General features: G+C 41.6%; 1 protein-coding gene across 25 annotated transcripts in view; it reads right to left on the reverse strand.

The window, feature by feature from the left end:
* NFASC (neurofascin) overlaps window positions 1-20,800 on the reverse strand; it is a 313,180-nt gene that overhangs the window by 241,313 nt on the left and 51,067 nt on the right. Inside the window, exon 1 of one of the 25 annotated variants that reach the window (XM_053248155.1) lies at window positions 17,648-18,074. The exons of the other annotated variants lie outside the window; for them this stretch is intronic. The gene's annotated coding sequence lies outside the window, so the exon portion shown is untranslated. Of the gene's footprint in view, window positions 1-17,647; window positions 18,075-20,800 lie in introns of those variants that run through there. 25 annotated transcript variants of the gene reach the window in all.

Raw genomic sequence — 20,800 nt, forward strand, 5'->3', positions numbered from 1 at the left:
GGATTAATGGTAAGATCCCAGTAGACACCTATTGGCAGAACTCCTGCTAACTGAGCAAAGAGGCACCTTTCAAAGTGGTTATTCTCTTATATTTAGCAAAGGGAAAGGAACTGGCGTATTCTAAACCCAGCATAACATCCCTTCAATGGCTCTTGCTGCTGTCTGTAATGCATTTCTTTTTAAATTGTGAACCCTTTGGTGATGACAGGGAACCATCTTTCTTATTTTATTTATTTATTTATTTATTTATTTATTTATTTATTTATTTTTCTGTGTAAACTGCTTTGGGAACTTTTGCTGAAAAGTGGTATATAAACATCTGTAGTAGTAGTAGTAGTATTACTACTACAAATAGTAGTAGTAGAAGTTGAGTGCAAAAGAGTAAGGGATGATTCACACAGCCCTGGTGCTGGCAGTGAGCCTCTTTGGACACAGCTTGGTTTCAGTTCGTATCAGCAGCTGGAAATCCAAAAGATTCATCTGAAGCACAAGCCACAATTGAGCATGCCTCTGATTAAATGCCATTTTAGCAAGGTTTTCACACATGTGCTGGAAATCATGGGTTCTCAATCTTGGGTACCCAGATGCTGTTGGACTTCAACTCCCATAACCCCCAACTAAAGGCCACTGGGGCTGGAGAGTATGGGTGTTGAAGTCCAATAACATCTGGGTACCCAACATTGAGAATCTCTGTACTAGATCAATGTCCAAGCTTCTAACAGATTCTACCCCTTGAAGATACACCTCCTGACAGATTAAATAACTGGAAGCAGCTAGCTGAAGAGATTCATTAGTTAATACTAGCTCACAGCAACACTGCTACATCTGTAGTTTAGCAGTTTATAGGATGGGGACTGTAGACCAGAAGTAGGGGTGGCCAAAGGCACTGCAGCACCTGAGGCAAGATGCCAAATGCTGCCTTGCCCCATGAACCTGGTGGTGGCCAGTTCTCTTTCAAAACCAACCCTTGGAAGCTTTGAAAGTGACATGGGAGGCAGGGAGAAGGGAAGGTTGCCAGCAGCTCCTTCTTTCCTTGTGCTTCTTGCAAGCTTTGCAAGGAGTTTAAGGAAGGATGCTAATTGAAAAGCTTGCAAGGGTCAGATCAGTCCTGAAAAGCTGTTCCAATTGTGGTGGCAGGGGGGCATCTTGCAACCCTGCTGGTGCCCCAATAATCTGCCGCCTGAGGCAATTGCTTCACTTTGCCACACAAAAAGGCCGCCCTGACCAGGAGGCCTATCATTACAGATCAACATTTCAGTAGAAAGGCTTTTTATTGTCACTACAGTGTACCCTAAAAACCAGAAAGCATAATCACATAAGATCATGCCCTGCTGGATCAGGCCCAAGGCCTATTTAGTCCCACATCGTGTTTCACACAGTGGCCCACCAGATGCCTCTGAGAAGCCCACAGGCAAGAGAGGTGGGCATGCCCTCTCTCTTCCTGTTGTTCCCTTGCAACTGGTATTTAGAGGCATCTTACCTCTTAGGCTAGAGGTATCCTACAGCCTTCAGACCAGTAGCCACTGATAGACCCCGCCCTCCATGAATTTGTCTTCTGCCTGGCATGCAGAAGACCCCAGATTCAATCCCTGGCATTTCCAGGTAGGACTAGAAAGAACAACTGTCTGAAACCCTGGAGAGCCACTGCCAGTCAGTGCAGACAGTACTGAGCTAGATGGATTAATGATGATGATTTCATCAGCTATAATTTTTTTAAAAAATGTGAGCAATGTTTATGGTTCCTTGAAGAGGCATTTTAGAAGGCTTGGGGATATAGTTCATGCTTTTAAATCTTTTCAGGCTGACAAAAGACTTGTTTTGCCACCAAAACAGGTCATGCTTTGCAAAATACACAGCTTTCCATCACAGCAACACAACACAACACAACCCTCAGCTATTTGTTACAATCCATTGGGATCAAGGCTGTTTCCTGTATCCATAACAACCTGCATTTATGCACAGGAATTCCCTAGTGAATGGAGTGATCAAAAATTATTCATGAAAAATAAGTGTGATCCTTGCCTTTGGCAATGCATGGAAATTGTCAAGCAGGATTTCCATTTTCTCATCTCTCCCTCCCACCCACAACACACAGAGTGCTGCCTTTCTCTGCAGTTGCTGAAACACTAAGCAACAGCCTCCTCTTTCTTCTTGTTAAATAGAGATATGCAGCCGCTCACTTGGAAGAGAGCAACAAGCCAGAATCTCAGGGAGTAATAACCAGCTTAACCTCACTTAATAACTACTGCAATCTCCCCTCACCAGAGGTCACACTTATCTTTCAAACTTAGGTTGCACTGCTGATCTTAAAACACACTAAAGCCACCCATCTGCCTTCTTGCTTAACTGAGCACAGAACTCTATCACTGTTAGTGACTCAGCTTCAGGTACTGAGAGACATTTCAGGCTGCCAAATAGTAGGACTATCAGGCCAAGGTATTAACCAGGACGGAGCTCCATGCCGATTTCCAGGCGATCTCATTATGCTCTTTCACCAGCCTTAATCAAGCTTAATGCTTCAATTTTCATGGAGATTAAGGCTATGGAGTTTCATTTACAAAGAGAAAGTAAACACTGGACTCCCTGTGGTGTATAAGAATGGGCTGGCTGAAAAGAGATGGCCCATCTCTGCATTTCAGACCTTGAGTAGGAGACATCACTCATGACACTCAACCAACTTTAGAGTTTCTGGAGCCAACATGGTTCCAGATGTAAAATGCTGTCTTAGGAGGGAGAGCATGATGCAAGTGGATATATGATGCATTTGAGGGAGGGCAGGGTCCTGAACAGAACTAGGGATGGGCCCGGACTGGTCCGGAGGCCATTAAAAAAAGCCTCCGGACCAGTCTGGAGCTGGGTGGTTCGGTCTGGAGGTGGGGGGGTACCTTTAAGAGTGGCGGGAGGGTTTACTTACCCCTCCTGCCGCTTTCCCGCTTGGCGCCATAATCTTCAAAGTAATTGGGGCGGCAGGACAACTCCCTGCCGCCCCTTCCACGACGTTGCTTGCAAAAAAAACCCAGCAGTCCTTTGCGCGCGCGCACGCACGTCACAAGTTACTTAATATTTAGGACTATTCACTTGCCACTACCACTGGTAAAGGGCTAGCTGCAGGAAAGTTATATAATCTTGATGCTTATGTATCTGAAATATATTTTCAAATATATAAAGATTTTTCTCATTACCCTAATTAATTTGTCTCCTATTCAGAACCTGTGCCAGGTTGTGGTGGGCCTCTTGATCCACATGCACTGTGCTCCAAGACTCCCTGTCCCCAGCCTCCAGGGTAGATCTGGAGGCCCCTATTAAACAGGCACACAATTCTTAGCTAATCATATGGTTACACTCTTAAATCAGTCATTTCAACTCTTGAATACACCCCTCCCCCCTTAATCAACAGTTGCCTAGGATTGGAGGTGGCTCTGCTGTTAGGGCTACGGAAAATCAAGGAATTTAGACAGGCAATAATTTCATTGGCAATTTGTTATTAAGCACATTTGGAGCTCGAGTTCAGAATGTGTGGGGAAAGACCTTCAAAGACTAGCAGAACCAAGGACTCCTGCCAAGCGATACAGCTCTTCCCAACCAACAGGGGCGGAGCCACCATATCACAAACAGGTTCAAAGAACCTGGCCCCCTGCACACAGGGGCTGTGCCTCACCCCCCAGCCATGCCCCCATGCCTGATATCAGATGCAGGGTGTGTGGTTTTCCTCGCAAATGGGGCTGTGTGACCCATTTGTGAGGAAAATGGGCGTGTGGCCCCATTTGCGAGCAAAACCATGCCCCCTGCATCTGATGTCAGATGCAGGGAATGTGGCTAGGAGGGGCTCACTGGTGATGGCTGAAGTGGGGCTGCCGCCAGCCTCCCTACGCTACTGCCAACCACTGAACATAGTAATCAGGGATCAGCATCATGGAGAAATTGCCAAACCCCTCAAAGGGGTCCTCTGCGAGACCCCAAGACTACCTCTGTGCCCATAGCTTTTGTATAACTGTGGCAGAGCAACACTCTTGGCCAAATGAATCGCTTCAATGTTGCTTCCACTCTCCTATCAGCCAAGTATACCTTACCATGAAACTTTAAGGAGGCCAGGTGCAGGGGAATGGAAGGCAGTTTGCCAAGGTCCCCCTGAAACCCATCACTCGCTCTGATAGGATAGCAGTACATTTAAGTCTTAACTGTCAGGCTCCAACTACACTTTATATATAGTTCTAGAGGATTCTATATAGTTCTAAGAGGATTTTGAGATTTTCTTTGTTCAGGGGGGAAATTATGGAGAAACATTGTCATGCTAATCCCACTTCAGTGAGGCTCAAACTACACACTGAGGTGGGTCTCACAACCCGCTTTTGCCATTTTGTGGGGAGAGCGGGCTAAGCCCGCTCTCCCTGCAGACAAGCAGTGTCAAAATGAAAAACCATTGTCTGAATTATCCTAATCTTTGTAGGTATAGACACGTCATAGCATCTAAATATCATTTCTAAGACCTTTATTACAGCCCTACCAAGTGCCAGTCTGAAACGTATTTCTTGACTGCTGGATCCTTTACTGTTGATGGTCAATCCTAAAAAGGTAGAAGTGACGTCTTCATTATCAGTCCTGAGGGTGGTTGCTGTTTAGTCGTAGTCCATTTTTTTCACTGTGCTCCTTGACTTTCACCACTAGAGTGTATCTACCTAATGTTTATTTCCTTTGCTATGTACACTGTTTTGTGAACTTTTTGTTTTGGTTGAAAGGTTATACACACACACCCCACTGCCGGCTTCCGTGCATGTACAGCAGCCATTCAAGTCATCAGCATGGCAGTCGAACTCAAATGGCTACTGGACATCCATGGAGAGCAGCTGAGCACTGAGGGCAGAGCGACCTCCCCGCAGGATCTCATCTGCCTCCCACGCTTCCCACAGGATTCTGTGTGCCAGAATTGGCAATGTTCACCATTTTTGCAGGTATTCTCCCCCACCTACACACACACACACACACACACACACACACACACACACACACACACACATATATCACCCTTCTGGAACCACTGACACTATAGGACTCTAGTCTGTTCCTATGTCTATGAGATTCCCCATGCTTTCCAATGGGAGAGTTTTCCCACATTATCCAGGAAAGTAATGAACTTTTAAGGGCTTTGGGATGTTTTCTGTAGTCCGGAACATACCTGCAAAAATGGTATGTTTCTATCTTTTGTGGTGAGTTTTATGTCAGTGAGGGCTTGTAGTATGCAAGCATATTAACTTCTTATCTCTCTGTGACTAGTCTTTTTCTGTCTCTATGAGGTCTCATTCTCTATGCTTTCCAATGGGTGAGTTTTCCTAGATTTTCTGGGAAATTAATTTTCTTGGGGCTTTGGATTTTTTTTGGTAGTCTGGGCAAGGTCTGGGACATACTCATGAAAACAGCAAGTTACTATCTTTTGTGGCTCAGTCTGGGCATTTCATGTCAGTCAGTGAGGCCCAAGCAGCTTTATATTACAAATATATAACAACCCTTGGCAGGTTAAGTTGCCCAGCCTCCCAACAATGTGAATAAACAACATAGATGTGACCCTCTCCTCAATGGTATGCTTACATCATGACCCATGCTGCTGAACAATTTAAATTCCCTTCTTCAACTAAGGAACATGGATCCATACGACTAAGAATGTGATCTTTAGGTTTCCGTAGATAGAAGAAAAATGGTTTACACATCAGATTCTTAAGAGATCATGACCCCTAATGGAAAAGCCAACAGAATTTGGAATAAGAGGCTGTTACTGTCTGCACAACTTAGTAAGCTTCCATAGAGGACCATCAGTTATATGGCTTGGTGGCAGGGTGGAGAAAAATCAATGATTTTTTTTAAAAAAAATCAAAAAAATCGGATTTTTTAAAATTTAAATCGGATTTTTTTGATTTAAATCGGATTTTTTTAAATAAAATGCTTTTTGAGGAAAATATATTACCATCCAAAGGTTATTCCATCATGAAATAAAGATTAGTTTTTTAATTATGTAGAATAAGGCTGTATATGTTTAATTTTATTGGTAAATAAATTCCATTAATCCATTCACAATGTCATGCTCTTCCAGAGGTTTTTGTAAGATTATTGGGCAGTTTCTCTGCCTACAAGATATTATCACAGATGCTTGGTTTACTTTTGCAGTTCTCAAAACTGAATTTGACTCAGCAGAGATCACATGCCTCTTCTTCACAGCAAAAATGTTATGACATGAACAGAGTTGAGAAAAAGACCTTAATCCTATTGTTCTACAAACCTATGAATACAGTATCAACCCCTTCAGTGCTAAGTTTCAAGAAGTTCAGTGAAATAGAATAGAAACAATATTTTTCTGATTGTTTGGAGTGGAATAGATCTGCACAAGAAGAAAGTGAAACTAAGTGTGAGGAGGGAGGGGCAAGCAGACAAGCAGTACAAAATGAAAGTGAAACTTTCTGAGCACAATACTGCATAGCCACAGACAGACAAGTCTTTGGATCTTTTTGTGTGTATGACCTGAGGTTTATCACATTCTTTCCTTGGAGGAAAAAACCTATAATGGCAGCAGGCCGTAAAAGAGACCCAGTTTGGCAATATTTTAATGAAGTTCCTTTACCTATCGGTAAGGCAGGCATGCGTGCAAAATGCAAACACTGCAACAAAGAAATGCAAGGCCTGGTGGCCCGAATGAGGCAACATCATGAGAAGTGCTGTGATGAAGATGACCAAAGAAACACATTTGAACAGGCAGGATCTTCAGGTTGGTAAACATTTTTATTGAATCATATAATATTTCTAAAGACTGCCTTGAACTGTCATGTTTGAGCAAAATTATATTTCTTATTATTACTGCATGTTACTGTCATTTGGTACAGTTATGAAGAAAAGCAAATATTCCTTTTGGGGCAGTGCTGTGTACAATAAGCAGAAATTGTATAAACAATAAAATAACAGCACTGACTTTTTTGTTTCGGGGAATTCATGGATTCTGGAAACTATCCACCTTCAAGATCACCATCCTCCTGTTCTACAGTTTCAGAGTTATCCATCCAGGATAGTGCTTCATTAGCATCATCATCAGACACCCACAGCCACATATCACTATCACCTAAAAGAAAGAAAAAATCCTTCCCTCCTGGAATCACCATAGATAAGTTTGTGATAAAAACTAGCAGATTAGAAAAAGAGTTAATTGATGAAAAAATTGCCCAGTTTGTTTATGCAACGAACTCTTCTTTCCGTCTGACTGAGAACCCACATTTCATTAATATGGTTCAGTCACTGAGACCAGGATACAGTCCACCCAGCAGAGCAGATGTTGCAGGGAAACTGCTGGATAAAGTGTATGACAGAGAAATGGAGCAATGTGCAACAGCTCTGGAGGGTAGAATTGTTAACCTAAGTATTGATGGGTGGAGTAATGTCCACAATGATCCTATTGTATGTGCTTGTATAACAACAGAAGAAGGGAAAGTCTTCCTTGCACAAATAATTGATACGTCAGGAAATGCACACACAGCAGAATACTTACAAGAAGTGGCAGTAAAAGCTATAATAACATGTGAACAAAAATTCAAATGTCTAGTACGCAGTTTGGTCACAGACAATGCTGCAAATGTATCCAAGATGAGAAGAAATTTAGAAGAGCAGGAAGGGAATACAAAGCTAATAACATATGGTTGCAGTGCTCATTTGCTGCACCTCTTAGCCAAAGACTTAAGTGTTCCAGAAATAAAGACTAATGTTGTTGAAATTGCTAAATACTTCCGTAACAATCACTTTGCTGCAGCAGCTCTGAAAAGGATGGGTGGAACCAAGCTAATGCTCCCACAAGATGTTAGATGGAACTCTGTGGTGGACTGTTTTGAGCAGTATATCAAGAACTGGCCTATTCTGATGACAGTTTGTGAACAAAATCGAGATAAAATAGATGGCACTGTCACGGCCAAAATCCTCAACATTGGGCTTAAGAGAAATGTTGAACATATGCTGAGCATCCTGAAACCCATCTCTGAACCTTTAAACAAAATACAGAAAAATAGCTGTTTTATTGCTGATGCTGTTGAAATTTGGAAGGAATTGAGTGAACACTTAAAAACAGAACTACACATGGACAGAATTAAATTACAAGCATTAAAAAAATGAATGGGACAAGTACTGTCTCCAGCTCATTTTTTGGCAAATATTGTCAATATCCAGTACCAGGGTCAAAACTTAAGTGCTGAGGAAGAGGACTTAGCTATGACATGGGTATCCAGCAATCATCCATCTGTAATGCCAACTATAATAAACTTCAAAGCTAAGGGGGAACCATTCAAGAAATATATGTTTGCTGAAGATATTTTAAAGAAAGTCACACCAGTGAACTGGTGGAAGTCACTTAAGCACTTGGATTTAGAGACTGTTCAAGTAATGATTTCACTTTTAACAGCAGTAGCTTCTTCTGCAGGCATTGAAAGAATATTCTCTTCCTTTGGACTCATTCATTCTAAATTGAGAAATCGTTTGGGACCCGATAAAGCAGGAAAGCTTGTTTTTCTTTTCCAGATTATGAACAAAGAAGAAGATGAAGACGACGAGTGAGCTACAGAGGACAGTATTTAAGTTTTTCATGTGTAGGCTGGGCTGACAGTCTAAGTTTCTTAAAATATATATATATTGTTTAGCCAAATTAGTTAACAAACATGGATGTTTGTTTAAGCAAATAACATATGCTGTAATGTTATTGTTTCAGTTGAATAAATCTATTTAAATTGTTATTATTAAGGTAATGATTATTTTTCTCCTTCCTAAGTACAACAGAAAAGTTGTCCAAATATGAATGATTAACCTATTAAACTGGGGATAAAAAGACTAATATGAAAAGTTGTTATTCTAAAAATCTTCATCTACTTGCATATTAAAGTTATACCAGCAAGAATTAGTCTTTATGTAGAAAACTATGATTTAAATCAAGCCTTACTGACTAGTGATTTAAATCATGATTTAAATCATGAATTAAATCAGTTTGATTTAAATCAAATCCACCCTGCTTGGTGGCGGGGTGGAAATAACACCATTAAGTGTCAGACACCTTGATTCTATAGTATCAGTTTTAGTAGTAGTGGTGCAAGCTACAACTTATACCACTGGAAATGAAAATTTTCATGGATGTATTTAACAACAAGAATTAAGGATGAAGTGTTCATGTTCAGCAACATTATCTCTCTGAGCACAAGATACTGAAAAAACAACAACAAAGGGGTAGCCATCTCCATCATGCGCTGCTTGTGTGCACTGAAAGACACCTAGCAGGTCAAGGTCAGCAAGCCAAGCCAAGCCAAGCCGGTGCAATATGTCCAAGTCGTTCCCTACCAGCAGGATTAGAAGCCTAGTGTTCAGCATTTAGTACTTGTTTTTCTATAAAAATTAAGAAGTGGTTATTAAGGCCAGGAAATCTCCATTCCATTCATTACTCCTATGACTGGGCAGCACCAGGCTTCATGGCCCTTGTGAACCAGAAAAGCCCAAAGAATGACACGGAAAACGTTAAGAAGAGACCACCTTCTCAATCCAATTTACACAAGTGCCCTAATGTGGTGTAGATGGTTGGATCTAAGTGTCAGTCTCCAGGTCTCATTTATGCCTCAGCACTAGGACCCTCACGGTTGAGCTGCTGTGCTCATGCAGTGGGCTAATAGGCTCAGACTGTGAAGTGCTAGCATTTAATTGCTTGAAGGGTAATCACCACCACAGCTCTTTTGTACTAATTTATGAAATGTGCTCACAACACCTCTGATCCCAGTGGTCCAATCAGCACTTCTTGTTAACACCTTCAGAAAAATCTATTTCCTTTCTTCTTGGATTTGCAAAATTACACATGAATGGTTCATTTATGGCAAGGAGACTGCCATGTACTTCACCTACTCCCCCTCATAACACACAACTCCTTGCAGCTAAATATGACTAATAATTCTTGTTGCCTCTGCTCCACTGCTAGTCTTGTCAAATTGAAGTTGCTTTCAAAACAAAGATACTGCAATGTACGACTATAATCTGGAGACAGACTGGATGGCAATGCATAACAATGGAACATGCCTTTTTTCACTTGCACTACTTAAATCATACCAAAAGCAACCACCTTAAGAGTCCCTCAGTCTGTTAAGAGTTTCTCAGGTCTGCAGAGCATACTTCAACATCCTTTATGGGCTAATTTTCCGAAATCTTAGTGGCTGACATGTTGACTAATTCAGTGACCATTAAGCAAAGGAAGCATGTGTGCAGCTGCAGCTGCATTCCAGAGTGAAGCAGTGGCTGCTTGCGTGCGTGTGTGAGAGAGAGATATCTGTTGATCTCTCCTTCCTTCTGAAGCATTCTGCACTAGGGGTGTGCACAAACCAAAATTTGCAGTTTGGTTCAAATTCAGACTGCTGGTCCATGAACCAATTTGGTCAAACTGACCTGCCCGTCTGTTCAACCAAACTGGTTCGGCAATTTGAGGGGCTGTGCTTTTAAAGAGGAATCCAGTGATGCCTTCCCTTTACAAGCAAAGGGTTGGGAAATCCTTGAAAGGTCTAAAGGGTGGCTGGGGTGGGGCAGCAGAGAGAGGGCACCAATAAAAGCAGATTAAGGTTCCTACTGGGCTATCGTCAGCCATCCCTTGAAGCTCTCCTGGCACGGCCCAAGTGCACGGCACTCCCTCCGGCAACCTGTCCACACGGCGGCAGCAGCACGGCTCCAGGCTCTGCACATCTGTGGAGACTGGAACTGTGCTGCCACCAGGTGGGCAGGTAGCTGGAGGGAGCGCTGTGAAATATAGGGAATAGCAGGAGTGCAAACAGAGGGAAAGCTTGAAGAGCAACTCTTCACAAATCTATTTTAGGGGGAGGAAAGACACTTCTGTGGGGAGCCATCATTATTAGACTTGGCAGGGAGAGTTCAGAAAAATGTGGAAGAAAAGTCCTCAGATGATTAGGGTGTGCGTCACCGATCACACCACTTGTCACGGCCCAGTCTCAACCAGTCCCATGACTTTTAAGTTTAACCATTGCCATCAAGTAGACCTTTAGGCTTTCTCTGGCAGAGTCTATTGCAACAGCCTTCCAAACCTCTGTTGTATTAAAAAAAAACTTAGTAGAATAGTAAAGGCTTTAGTCATAGGGTGGATAAAGCAGACAGAAGCTATGGCTTTTAAAATATATACAAGAAATGTTACTTTGAAAATAGCTCAGTTTAAACCAACTGCTGCTATGAAATGTTTAGCACCAAAGTAGCAACCAACTGAGCATAAGGAAGAAATGAACGGTGATCAAAACACATCCAAACTGACCTGCCTAACACTGGGCCCTTACTCAGGGTTATCTGCCGTCACCTCAGCTTTTTATAGCATCACGGCTGGTCCCTTGAACAGCCTCAGGTCCTGCTCTCCTTTACAGTTCTGGGGGTTCAGCCCCAGACTGTTTCTTTTTGCTGGTGAGTGAGTGAGCACTCACTCTCTGTTCGTGACTTCTCAGCTCTTTCCAGCCCCAGCTCTGATTCTCTCTCAGGCTGTTCCACATGCACTCTTTTCCAGCACACCCTTCTTCCAACTTGAAGGGCACTACCTTGGACTCTTCCTGTACTGCACTTGGACTCTTCTTTTCCAGCCTTCCAAATGTACTAAACTCTGCTGAAAGCCCCTTATATAACTGAACTTCCCTCCCATTTTTCCAAACATAACAAATAAAATCAAACCTTCACTTCCCTCCAAAATCAATTCAGTACATTTCATCACCCTCAGAAATGAAACTGCTGAACAGGAGCCATGAACGTCTGACCCTGCCCAGCTTTCCTAATACAGTGAATTGCAACACAAATCCTGTATATATAAAGGCCTCGTTCCTTCACAGGGTGGGATCTGCACCCCTGGGAAGTAGATTAAATATCATTTAAAAGGATTATTGGAATTTGAAGGGACAAAAAGAAAAGAGTAAACATTTGTAATGTTTTTCAAGATGACCATAATGCTATAAAGAGTTGAAGAAGTATAATTTCCTCATAAAGTACTCAGAGGTGTAGAGAAAGATTTCTCTTTAGGCCTAGGCCAGAATCTGAGTTGTAGAACACTGGCTGAAAGCGAATATGTCATGGTCAAGGGGTGGGGGACAGTAAAAGGATTCTGTGATAATTAGATAATTCTTTTCCTGCCCCCACCTTGATCATTTGGTGTTAACCTGAGAGATACTGGCATTAATGTATGCAAATGAGAGAGAACCATCTCTCCTACTGCCCTAACTACTGCTGTAGTGATAACGAATAATGGATGAAGCACTAGGAAGAGCTCTAAGAAATTCACACAAACACAATAAATCCTGTTAATTCAGAATCCTCTTTTTCTTTCTGACTCCAGGGTGATAGACAAGTGTGGAGTCAAGTTATCTGTTTGATGTTTTGCTCTTAAAAGTAAAGAAGAAAACAGGGGGAGGGACCTCTTCCAAGTCCATGTTCCAGAGCTCCTAAGACCAAGCAGATTTCTTTTGTCCTCGTGTGGGACAAAAGGCTGCTACAACCATGCTCTGAGGCTTGAGGTTTAAAATGCACCTTTTTGCAACTTTCAGTCTCCTGGCTTACTAACATCTAGGCCAGGACATCTAGTTGGTTATGGTAAAAATCAAGGAACAAAGTTTTACAGGCTAAATTTATTTATTTATAAACAAAAATATTACTGAAAGCATAAGCATTCAACTAGACTTTCTACTATAATCCAGGACTGTGTTGAGGTTGTTTTTTGTTTACCATGCTCATCCTACCTGCACCTGCTGTGCTGTTTTGTTACCCAAACACTCTGAGATATCTAGGACCTTCCTTAGGTTTCAGGGAAATTACCCATGTTGGTACACTTGATCATTCCCTTGAGTGTTTAAGGGATCCTAGGTGCTCTCAGGCAGGCAGTCTGCCTGGAAACAGCTGGTGATGGCAGCAAGAACCCTTTTGGAGGAATCTCAGAGTGTGAAGCTTGGAAAATAAGGCCTTGTATATCTAGACCTGTGTCACAAGAGGCTTCCCAGCTTAGCAACAATGTTAAACTCCAGAAGAATTAGAGAACAGGACCAAATACACTAATATTAAATTTAGAGACCTAAAAGGAAAAGAGCAAGGCAATAACCTGGTAGAATACCTAGAACAACTTGTCTTCTATTCTTGGTTCAGAAATTAATTATATTATTGCTAATGCATACAGAGTAAACAAAAGGAGACCAGAAGAAAAAAAAAATTAGAGAGATATTTTCATTACTTCTGGAGCTTCCAATCCAAAGAACAATTTATGCAAGCAACTGGGGACAACTCTAAAGTTAAAGTAGATTAGAAACTTCAGTTTCTAACAACATGAAGAAGAACAAGAAATGTTAAATTATTTTTTAAATAATAGCAATTTTCTTTTAGGGGGGGAAATCTGTGTATATGTATGTGCGTGGTTGGGGGAGAGGATTCCCACGTAAAACAATGGCTTTGGACAAAAACAGCTGGTTATGCAAACAGCAGATGACTAACATATATATTTTTAAAAGCACTTGATGCATAGGGCATACAAGTAGCAGCTTACACTTAACAAAGCACATAAGTAGGACTGTGGAAACACCAGGAGCCCTCGTGCATGACTGGAAATGTGTTGCTGAGGGTCAGCAATCTAACAGAAAGCATCTAGAGTATGAGGATTGTTCCAAACTCTTAAGGGCTCTTGAGCAACAGTGCACACTCTGCAGACTGAGGAAGTTGCACGAGGGTCCCACCGTCCTTATGCACACGCTTCAAAAGTTAGGATGTTGGCCAGAGGCTTTATTATTACAATGCAGTAGTAACAAAATAGAAACAATACTGCTAATGAAAGCAGATGGGTAACCTGAAGAATCTGAAATTCAAGTAAAACATAATATGGAAGTTATTGGTGACTCTGGGCCAGTCATTTCTCTCTCCACCTAACCTGTTTCACAGGGTTGTTGTGTGGAGAAACTAAAGTCTGGAGTACACCGCTCTGGGCTCCTTGGAGGAAGAGCAGGATATAAAATGTAATAAATAATAATAATAATAATAATAGTATGGAAAGTCCCAGTCAGAAATTGAATCACTGCTAAACACTGTCCGTATATTCAGTAGTGATATAGCAATGGAGTCTGGACTAGACAAGTGTGCTGCATTAATAATGAACAGAGGGAAAATAAGAAAAACAGAAGGAATAGAACTGCCCAATGGAAGCAACATCAAGAACCTGGAAGAGAAAGAACGTTACAAATACTTGGGCATTCTCCAGGCTGATAACATCGCACACACTGAAGTTAAAAGAAAAATTGGAAGTGAATACATCAGGGGAGTTAGAAAAATCCTCAAGTCCAAACTCAATGGCGGGAACACCATACAAGCCATAAACACCTGGGCTATACCTGTTATCAGATACACTGCAGGAATAATAGACTGGACCCAGGCAGAGCTAGAGATGCTGGATCGTAAGACCAGGAAAATAATGACCATCATGCTCTGCACCCCCGCAGTAATGTAGATAGGCTATACCTCCCTCGCAGCTCCGGTGGAAGAGGAATGCTGCAAGTCCATCAAACAGCAGAGGAGGAGAAAAAGAGGCCTTGAATAATATATAAATGACAGTGAAGAAGATGCACTTAAAATGGTAAATAACACGAAACTATTTAACACCAATGAAAGAAAGCAGGCCTACAAGAAAGAACAAGTCAAGAACTGAGCAGAAAAATGGAAAAATAAGCCCCTGCATGGTCAATATTTGCACAATATAAGTGGAAAATCAGACATCACCAAGACCTGGCAATGGCTTAAGAATGGCAACTTGAAGAAAGAAACAGAGGGTTTAATACTGGCTGCGCAAGAACAGGAACTAAGAACAAATGCAATAAGAGCAAAAGTCAAAAAATCCACAACAAACAGCAAGTGCCGCCTTTGTAAAGAAGCAGATGAAACAGTGGACCACCTAATCAGCTGTTGTAAAAAGATTGCACAGACTGACTACAAACAAAGGCATGACAAGGTAGCAGGGATGATACACTGGAACATCTGCAAAAAATACAAGCTACCTGTAGCCAAAAATTGGTGGGACCATAAAACTGAAAAAGTGGTAGAAAAGGAAGATGTAAAAATATTATGGTACTTCTGACTACAAACAGACAAACATCTGCCACACAATACACCAGATATAACTGTAGTTGAGAAGAAAGAAAAACAAGTCAAAATAATCGACATAGCAATACTAGGGGATAGCAGAATAGAAGAAAAAGAAATTTTAAAAATCACAAAATACAAAGATCTACAAATTGAAATTGAAAGGCTGTGGCAGAAAAAGACCAAAATAATTCCAGTGGTAATTGGCGCCCTGGGTGCAGTTCCAAAAGACCTTGAAGAGCACCTCAACACCATAGGGGCCACAGAAATCACCATCAGCCAATTACAAAAAGCAGCTTTACTGGGAACAGCCTATATTCTGCGATGATATCTATAACAATTGAACATAAAATTCAGCCTTGGGAAGGACTCGATGTCTGGATAAAACAAACCAGTCAATAACACCTGTCTGGCTATGTAAACAAGAAATAATACTATTTTTAAAAGAATACATACACTGAAAATTGTATCTTTGAACATGAACTGACTAAACAGCATCCCAACTAAGAAGTTAGGTTGCTAATGAACTAAGAAACAGGGTCTTACATTTATCTCAGATGGAATTTGAGAAGAATATTGTAAATAATAAATAATGAAATTAATTTTATCAGTCAGTCCTCCCAAATTATATTACCATCAATCAGGTGGCAACAACCTTTACATTTTTTTTAAAGACAGAGAAAGATGTTAGGAAGAGTATCCCAAAATCAAATTGGCAAACAGAAAATGAAAAAATGTACCAAAGGCTATATACATTTCATTCATGTCTGTTTAAAAGTTATAGAACACTCTATAATTACCAATTCACATTGCCCAGAGTGAATATATAAAGCTAATAAACCCAGAAGCTGACAGTGTAATTAAAGATCTATTGTCTTGTTATATATATGCTGCTTGTCCAAAAATACAAATATACAGGCCTAAGATACTGAAATTAAGTGGATGACAAAACTTTAACAACTTTGGATTGAATATGATAGATTTATTGGATAAGCACCGATTATTAAATTTCCCAACTTCTGGCAGGAGTAAAAATGATCACTACCGAAAACTGGTGGAGCAATAAGACTCTCCTGACTCAAGAATAGATTATGAAGTATGACATCTTGCTCAAATGACATAGTTAACTGCATTGGATGAAATTTGAGAGAGAAGTTTGCAAATTGATGGCAGACTTTTCCTGCATATTGAAAAACTAACTATGGAATTGAAAGAAGCACAATTGTTTTTCAGCATTATTAATGTATTAAAAGATCTGATTACACACACAAACAAAATAACTCTCATAGTAACTCCATTCTTCCTGCTGGGAAGGGACCCCACCCTCCACCCCACACATGTACTCACTACTGGGAACATGGACAATGGGGCTATCATGGGTTATACAAACTACTACAATTTGTTGGGTGGAGCGGGCAGAGAATAAACTTCATAAATACTATGAAGAGGAAAACCCTTCATATGAAGTGACAGATAGTGTATCCTGCTGTAATCTATTTGTCTGTGAGGACCTAAAAGCCCAGTAAAACCAACTCTGGAGTTTGTATCTCATTGCAAAAATAAATAAAAAGATAATAAATACAGTTTTCACTACACAGAATGTGATCTATGTGGGTGGAACTGGAACCTGACACAAACATCCCAACTCATACCCTCTGCCTCAAAGTTCTTTCAGTCTTCTCTAGATTGCAAAGCCAGAAATTCACTTTCATGAGAATACTTCTATCAACTGGAAATAGGCTCTCTCAGAAGCAATGAGGGGAACTTATCCAAGAATTAGTTACAGAAAAAGTTGCATGAGAATGCTAAGGAAGGACAAGATATTCACAGTTTGGTGAAAATGTACTTTTAAAGCAAAACATTTGAAGGACACATTTGACCACCCCATTTTCTATTCTATACGGCAGGGTAGAAATGGGGAGGGAAATGCATACGTATTTCAACTTTTGCATTAGCACATGTGCCTCTAATGATGTACTGCCATTTCTACTTCGCCTTGAGAACCAAACGATTTCCATTTCCCCTTGCCAAAGAGAAATATTTAATTCTATTCTGTTCTACCTGCCTTAAGAGCTAGGAATTCAAGTAGGTGCCTAGAAATCTCCATGGAGTACCCAATAAATCAAAAAGACTCAAAAACAAGAAGGGAGAGGAACACAGATGGATTTGCTCATTGTATAAGAACACAATACAACACCAGCAATTGCAAAACAAACAAAAAAAGTTATAAAACAAATATTGGTGCAAAAGCAAAAATAAATCATACTGTCTTTCAGGTATCCCCCAACAATGCTAAAAATACAGCTGCACAACCCCAGTTCTATTGTTCTGCTGAGACTGGCCCAGGGGCCACAATCCAATATTTCATTGCTCCTTATCTCTTCTAGAGTTACTAGACCATTAAACTACCTGCTCACTAGTCCCTCTATATCATTTTAAATAGAAGTGGCCAGTTAAAATCCATCCTACACCTCCATATCTGAAGGTCGGGTATCACATAAGCAGACCAACCTACCTTTGTCGCTTTTCACACTTAAGCCATTTCCCTTTTTCTCTCTAAGGATAATTCAACAGTATTTCAGTCTCCTCTATCCCACGCGAGAAGATCCTCCATGTGAAACAATGAATATTTTAGTCATGGTGTCAAAGACCAAGGAAACATCCAAGCAGCTCAGCAGGGTGCAGAATGCTGTCCCTTACTGTTTCCAAGGAAGCAGACTTCTGGCCTTCAGCTGCCAAGAACACCAAATAGACCGTTTCCAGGGTCAAATATAAATGTGATTTAGTTGCTGCAGAAAAATCACTCTCTGCTCTCCATCCCTCCTCCTCAGCTTACATTAGGGGTTCATTATCTCAAGCCCACCAAGGCTCCAAACCCCAGAGCAAATGGAGAGAACCAACACCACCATGTATTAACAGCTACGCTACACTCTCCTTGTTTATCCTTCCCTCCCCTCTCTGTGGATTTCCCTTGTGAATAATGCAAGAGCTGTAGTCCAAGACACTACCCACTCTATGCTTCTCTCAGCGTCAGCTGAAAACAGGCTCAAGTGCCAGCCAGGGCCAGTCCCCATGTTCTGCACAATGCAAGTCAGAGACACTTGTACAGCAGCCTTTTTTCTGGCATTCCAAAAGATACTGTCTCCATTTGTACCAGTCCTGTTTATGAAACTAAGCAATTCTATGGGACAGTTAGTATGGCATACAACTTAAATTGGGAGGTGGGGGGATAAGAGGTCATGTGCTCTTATACTTAAGGAAGCTTCTCCAAAGTGAACAGTTAAATAGGGGAACAGAGCTTTATCATGACATGGCTGTATAAGTAATCAAGGGCTACGGGTCTACTAGAAGGTCAGGCCTGAAGTTCAATGGACTAGTTGCCATCAGGATTTCTCACATTCTTCTGTTTTCCCAGCAAAGGGAATAGATCTATTTGGTTGGGCAGGAATAAGGGGCTCTCCTATTGGTTTTTCGCTCATCTGTTTATAGTGAACATAGTTTCTAGCTGTTGCTCCTATAGAACCTGCACTCTGATTGCCCAATTCCTGCCCTGGTTGGGCCTGCTAATATTCCAGTCCTGTGTCAGGCATGAACTGAACAGGTGCTTCTCTGCAGGGCAGGGGCCTCCAGAAGGGGGAGGCTGGTCTTTTAAGAGCAGAGTAAAACGAGGATCCACAACAAGTCAAGTACTGATTCCAGAAACACTGGTCAAATTTGGGCAATTCAACAGGAGCAAGCAAACATAGCTCCGAACTCTGGTAAAGGTTCAGGCAGGCTTGAATGTGTGGCTTGGTTCTAAGAGGGGAAGCAGTAATAGCAGTTTATATGGTACTTAAGACTTCCACTGTGAGATGATATAAGAGCTTCTGTTGCAGGGATGGCTCACGTAACTCTCCCATTTTTGATAAACTGGAGATGCCCAAGTTCCAGTTTCTGAGTTCTGACAGTGAAGTTTAAGACAACAGGAAAGGTAGCCAAACCTCCCATTTACTAAAGTGGTCATGTTAAAAACAGTTCTCATACTGGCTATTTTTTCCACTGCTTAATAGGGATGTGCCCGAAATGTATTCGGCGCTGGCGGAGGTGGTACTGTAAGGGCAAGGGAGGGTGTATTCACCCCTCCCGCCGCTTTTCCCCTGCCAGTGCTCTGTTATTTGTAAGCCCCTCGGGGCATCAGCGTTCCTCCCTGTTGCCCCGTTCCCCTCATTGGCAGGAAGTGGCCAGAAGTAGTGACCGCGCGTGCACCCATTGCGTGTGTGCGCGCACGCCCATCTGCCATGCACGCACAAGCGCACGACTGGCACATGCACGGTCACTACTTCCAGCCGATGAGGGAAACGGGGCGGCAGAGAGGAATGCTGCTGCCCTGAGGGGCTTACAAATAATGGAGCACCAGCGGGGGAAATGCAGCAGGAGGGGTGGGTATACCCTCCCCTGCCCTTAAAGTACCACCCCCACCGGCGCCGAAATGCAGAACCCCCCCACCCCGAGCTGAAACATTTTTGAGGCCTTTATAATGGTCTCTGAAACATTGCAGGCTCAAGCCTACTGCTTAATGCTGCATTCCACTGACCATGCTGGAAACATTTACCATCAGTGGGGAGTCATACAGAAATGCCAGCCTAGTCATGGTTTTGTTTCTGTTGTGTGTTTATCACTGAATAATTGGTTTTTATGGCGGCAGATATTTGGGGAGGTTGAAACTCCTAATGTTCAATGGTAGGAGTTTACAATCTAAAGCACTGGGCACATTATCTATGGAAATGCAGATCAAATCAGAGAAATAAGGCATGTTTCATACTCTCCCTTCCCCAAATGGAAGGAAGCCAAGGCAGCCTTTAAGGAGTCAGAAAGCATGCACTGGAGGCTTATCTTTGTAATATCTGTTTACCAATATACATGTTTTGAGGGCATTCTGAGGTTCAGAAGCTACAGAATCAGGCAGTGTAAGTACCTCCAGTGACTGTAGCTGGTGTCTATCTGATGTTGCTTTTTAGATTGTGAGCCCTTTGGGGACAGGGATCCATCTTATTTATTTATTATTTCTCTGTGTAACCCACTCTGAGCCACTTTTGGAAGGGCGGTATAGAAACTGAATTAATAATAATAATAATAATAATAATAAAAGATTAGCAGATACGAAGCCAGAATTACACAACACAGGCAGAATCTCCAATTCCAGTCAAATCAGAGACGTTTCTACCAAAGCATAGAAGGAGAAACTGCAAGAAACACAGAAACACCAAATAAAGACGAAACTGTGCAATTCTGTGGGAAATTATGGGACAATCCAATAGATTATAATAAAAAAGTAGGCTGGGTGAAAGAGGTTGAAAAATGTAACCAACAAATGCAAGATCTAATAATAACACCAGAATTAATAAGTGAAAGAGCAAAGAAAATTAAAAATTGGACTGCGCCAGGTGACGATGAACTGCATGGCGTTTGGCTTAAACACCTAACAAGCCTTCATAAACAACTACCAAAACAGTTCAATCACATTTGGCAAGGAGGTGATATTGAACAATGGCTAACAACTGGGAAAACCCATCTCATCATGAAAGACCCAGAAAAAGGTGCAGTTCCAAAGAATTATAGACTGATAACCTGCCTGCCAACCATGTTCAAATTATTAACTGGAATAATAGCAGATGAAGTAATGCAACAC

Source organism: Hemicordylus capensis, chromosome 4, assembly GCF_027244095.1.
Source record: "Hemicordylus capensis ecotype Gifberg chromosome 4, rHemCap1.1.pri, whole genome shotgun sequence".
Lineage (NCBI taxonomy): Eukaryota > Metazoa > Chordata > Lepidosauria > Squamata > Cordylidae > Hemicordylus > Hemicordylus capensis.